The sequence below is a fragment of the Galeopterus variegatus genome, unplaced genomic scaffold, assembly GCF_000696425.1.
Source record: "Galeopterus variegatus unplaced genomic scaffold, G_variegatus-3.0.2 Scaffold814, whole genome shotgun sequence".
Classification (NCBI taxonomy): Eukaryota; Metazoa; Chordata; class Mammalia; order Dermoptera; family Cynocephalidae; genus Galeopterus; species Galeopterus variegatus.
This window is the reverse complement of record NW_007726925.1, coordinates 574,005-579,337: the sequence shown is the minus strand read 5'-3', so window position 1 is coordinate 579,337 and position 5,333 is coordinate 574,005.

Genomic DNA, 5,333 nt, shown 5'->3' with positions numbered 1-5,333 from the left:
CTGCCATGCCCCATTGTCTCACACCGGCAATGCTCAATGTGCATGGTTGCTTGCCTATACTTCACCACAGGTGGGTTCCTCTTCCAGGTGGCTGGCCCTCTCCAGTTTGCCCAGATCCTGCCATGCCCCATTGTCTCACACCTGCCCACCCCAATCACAAATGTTACCTACCTGTTGTCTGAAGGCTCTTGTGGTTACCGCCCCTACACTGGTGTGGTCACCCTTCTTTTCAAGAGATTTGAGCCCAGAGACTCTGCACAGCATTCAAAGAAAGCTATTAAGTTAGAACAACTAAGCTCCCTCTGTGGTTTACTGCGCCAGCAATAGCTCCCCACCTTGGCTTCCCTTTCTGTGAAATGGGGATATGATCTTTGTTTCTGGAACATGAAGAGACAAAAAAGAAGCAGCACATTTCTTTTTTTAATGATTTGAGCTCCTTGGAGAGCAGGTAACATAAAAATTCAAGGTGTTATTATTAGAGAGTAAGAAATTTTGTTCTATGCTAATTAAACTCACACCTTCCACTTACACACAGGGAAGAGGCGGCATGACAGCCCGACATGTTACAGAGCAGACTTCTGCACGCGAGCACCAGACAGGCCGGGCTGTGACGTGTGTGTAAATCTGCCTGCCCGCCCTACCTCTCACCCAGCCAGGACTCTGATGTTTGTGAGAGAGGCTGATGGAGCTCTCGGCTCTGCACGGAGCATCGGCTGTTCCTGGCGCGTGTGAAGATGTTGTCAGGCTGAGGTCAGGCAGGTGAAGATTTAAGAAGGCAGCCAACAAAGTTTCCCCGCCACTGGGTTGCCACCACTTACGGAAACGCCTGCAGGACACATGCGAGAAAACAGATATTTCTTCTGCGATGGCTTTAGCACTCCTCTGGGGATGCGGACATCACATCTTGTCCTCCCCCACCACAGGAGGCTGCTGACAGCGCTGGCTCCCGATGACTTGGTCAGGTGCCCAGTAAGGGGAGAGTGGGCGCCAGCCCTATTGATCCGATTGCCCTATTGTAAGGGACAATTGCGGGAGAAAACACCTTTTTCTTCCTCCTTTTTTCCCAGGGCCAAAGAAGAGACTATCCATGGAAGGTAATGGAGCTGTCACCGAGGAGAGAGAAGTGAAAATTCACGGTTCTCTTGTGAGGCAAAGACATCTGTGTTATTGCACCCTAAGCCAATAGTTTTTAAAACAAAGTCATAAAACAAGCCACTGTATATAAGAGAGATGGAAGCTATGCAGGGCTCCCCCCTACTCTGTGTGGGTTTATGAAAAGAAAACTTAAAAGAAAAAAAAAAAAAAGCAAAATGACAGCAACTGACTACAGCACATAGTCCCCTGGGAATGGAGGTTAGAACTGGGAGCTGCAGAGCCCTTGGCTGCTTCCCTGTTACTTGCAATACAGGACAGAAGGCACGAAGGGACATGGGCAGTGAGGAACAGGACAGAGACAAGTCCCTGAGCCTCCTTGGGCACAAGCGCAAGAGAGAGGCAGGGCAGGTGCGCTGCTGGAGCTGCGATCACCACACACACACACACTCACACACACACACACACACACACACACACACACCTGTGCTGAGCATTGTGTACACAGTCAGCTTTCACAAACGTCTATCTGTTCAATTTCCAAAAACACCCCGGGGCAGGCCAGATAAAATCACTGTCCCATTTTTCAGATGAAGGGACAGCAGCTTGGAGGGATCTCCTAGCTGGCCTATGTCACAGTGTAGGTCTTCTGACTTCAAATCCAGAGCCTTAAAAATAATAATAACTTCTTTTGCTCCTTCTTTTCATCTGCGCATCTCTAAAGCCCACTCCCCTCCAGTGCACCGTGACATGAACTGCACTATTTGTACCAGTCTCATGGAAAACCATGTGTCAGACACTGTGGGACTTGGGGAGAGACAACAGTGGCCTGCTAAGACCATAGTGACAGCCTATGGCAGACTGTTTCGTAGAAGGCTTCACTGCCAAAACTTCAGCAAATAGACTAACTATCCAGAGGGTGAGTTGTCCTCTTAGTTCATTTCTAAGTTTGGGCCTTAGAATCACAAAATTGAGAGCAGGAAGGAGCCTTAATCCCAGCACCCATCCGCAGAGGATCTGCTCCCGGACTCCTTGAGGGGTGACAGTTCAGGCTGTGTGCACTAGAGAGGAGGTGGAGCCTGTCCTACCCACAGACCCCATCAAGGCCACCCTTTTGTACCAGGTAATCTGACCTGTGTACTGGCCACAGTCCATTGCATCAGGGTGACCTCCAGGTGCAACAATCCACAGACTGGCCAGGGACCTCTGATCCAGCATCACAATATGAGCTGAGCCAATATCCTTTCAGGAATGGCAGTTAAGAAAAATGTCAGCAGGCAGGGGCAGGGATTGCCAGTGGCAGGCCAGTTTTGGGTGGATAGGTCTGATTAGAGCCAGAGCTGTGATGACCAGCCAAAAACCAATGCAGACTAAAATTATGAGGAGCAGACACTTTGAGAAGGAAAAGAAGCTAGCAGGATGCAGCACAGAGTGCAGTAGACCAGTGAAGCGTGGCTGACTCATGCTAGCGGGGAATCTCAAAGTTCAAGAATGTGGTCTGACCACAGCTGCAGTCAGCATGAGCAGGGGCAGAGCCACTGCATAACACTGCACAGGATATGCACTGCACAGACTATGACACGGGCACCTCTGCTGCTGTTGGTATCACAGGAGCCTCTGCCTGGTTTCCAGTGCAGTGGGGGTGTGTTTGAGCCCAGATCTGCCTCTAACTGGGTGGCTTTTGGTGCAGCCCAAACTTTCTTAGGGCTCAGTGCTTCCCATCTATGAAATGGGATAGGCATGCCAGTCCCACCTACTTCAATGTGGTCAGGAAGAAAGGAGAGATTGTGATGAGAACAGGCTTTAAAAAGAGTCCCATAAACATATGAGTTATTATCCTTTTTCTTAAAAAACATTATCTGTGATGCATCTCAGCAACTGACACAGGAAACGAGTGGATTGAGTCACCTGGGGCCAGGGTGGACACAATGCATAGGAAACTAGCTTTTTCTGTGGTATCAGGACAAGCAGTGTGATAGACGCTGTTGTCCCCCACCCAGAGACCCCTCAGCAGCCAGTGTTTTCTGGAGAATGGCCTCTTCACATGGGAGCTACCACCCCTGGAAAGCTATGCCCTGTGTCCTTCCCCAGGGTAGCCCACAGCCAGTACTGACTCTGAATCTGCCAGAGCCTTGATCTTGGACTTCCCAGCCTCCAGAATTGTGAGACATATATTTCTGAAGCTTATAAGCCACTCAGTCTAAGGTAATTTTGTTATAGCCGCCCAAATGGACTAAGACATGCTGGGATGGGCCTTTGTAATTTCCTACTTTTGTACCCCTGCCTCAACTGGTCACTGGATGTGGGCTTCCCTCCAGGGAAGGTTATGGCCTTGTCCCCAAGGCAGCTTTCTTCAGCAGAAGGCAATACTTGAAGGGAAATTCAGCTGAGTTGTCTGCTACTGAGGGAATGTCTCCTAGTCCTAAAGCAATCATCTGCATGGCATATCCACTATGTCCTCCATCCTGGGTGAGCAGAGCTGTCCCTCAGAGTCAAGTTCTCTCAAGGATAAAGGATTCAGAGTTTTTTCAGCAGTATTCCCAGTGCATTGCTTGATGCCCAGCACCATACAAGTGAATCAGTCAGGTGTGGTGTCTGGCCATGCAGAGCCTGCCACATTGGAGGGGAGGCTGGCAAGGCAGGACAGTAACTTGGCCACACTGACTATAAGTCTGTAGGGAAGTCCAGGCCTGTCTGCCTCACCCTCTCCCCAAGCTCATGGACCTACACACCTTTATATGCACTGAAGGGATTCCAAGAAAAATGATATTCCAATATCCGCTCCATTGCAATGGAATTGTTTTTTGCCAGTGTTTCCCTCATTTTCTACAGGCAGAGACTTCTTCTGCACCCCTTCGTGAAGGATATTCTGAACAGTGTGAGGGGAAAAAAAAATCTTTGCAATGTATATTAGTAACATTTAATTAGCCTTGGATTACTTATTAAGTGACGATTATCCCTATTATGTCTGTCACAGATGAGCGACTACATACTGTCTTTGGTTTATGGGCCTGAAGTTCTCCACCGAGTGTCACAAATTCCCATTATGTCCCCAGCGCTGGGCTTTGCATTTGGAGTTTGAGAGGAGGCAAATCGTCCCCACCCACAGCCGGCTGTTTCCCCATTGACTTGGCAATGAGGCAGGGTTGGGACAGCCTTCCTTCTGGTAAGAGTAGAGGACTCCTTAGCAGACACCTTCTTGATGGGGTGCCCCAACTGGTGGGAAGGAATCAAGCCACCAAACCTGGGCAGATCCCCTCCAGAGGCATCATCCTTGGAAGTACGTACAGTCAATCCCGGTCTCATAGAGGTTGCACTGGAAGGCCCTTGGAGATTACCTTCATTTTATTGTTGGGAAAACAGAATTCCAGAGAGGAAATGTGGTGTGTCCACACACCACGGCTACAGCTCTAAACTTTCCCATTATGCAGAAGGCATGACCAAGGCAGAGAAGCCTGGACATCCACGTTACAGAAAGGTCCTGTTTAGCTAAATGCCCCACAGGCCTCCTTCTCTCTCCACGATCCCTCTCCCTCTTCAGAGAAGCTAGAGATCTCAGGAATGTGTCACCAGCCCACTGTGCCAGCTTAAGACCTCCCACTCACCACCACTGCAAAGGTCAGCATGATACATGGATAGATGGACACCATATTCCTCAAGTCCTATGGTGCCTGAAATCCCATCCTTAGATTTTTTATGTGGAATTTATCATGCATACCATCTCCAACACAAACCACTAACTCTTTAGCATTAACAGGCTTTCCGATTCCCTTTAAAAAAGGTATTTTTAAATGTTAAACTAAGATCTATGAAAGGTCAGACACAGAGGAAGGGGCAGGATCCCAAGGTAAACCAGAGACGGTCCCACCCTGGAGGAACAGCTGGTCACAGGAGGGGCTTGCAGGCCCACCACGGAAGAAGAGGGCAGGCAAAGAGAGGACAGGAATGGGCGGCCTCAGAGGACACGTGCCACTGGTGGGAGGGAGGAGACAAAAGGAGGCCGGGGAAGTGTCCCAGGCCATTTCTACCCATCTTACCATTTGTAAGCCAAAACGCAGGACTTTTATACACTTGCAACCAAAACAGATTTGTAAATTGAATGTAAACAGATCCACAAAACAATTAAATTTAAACAGAAAATGTTAAAAGCCAGGGAAATTTAAGTGAACAATACTAATTCGGCCTGACTGATTGGTCCTGCCCTAAAGTAAAAGGTCTTTCACAGTGTCTAAGTGGCAGAT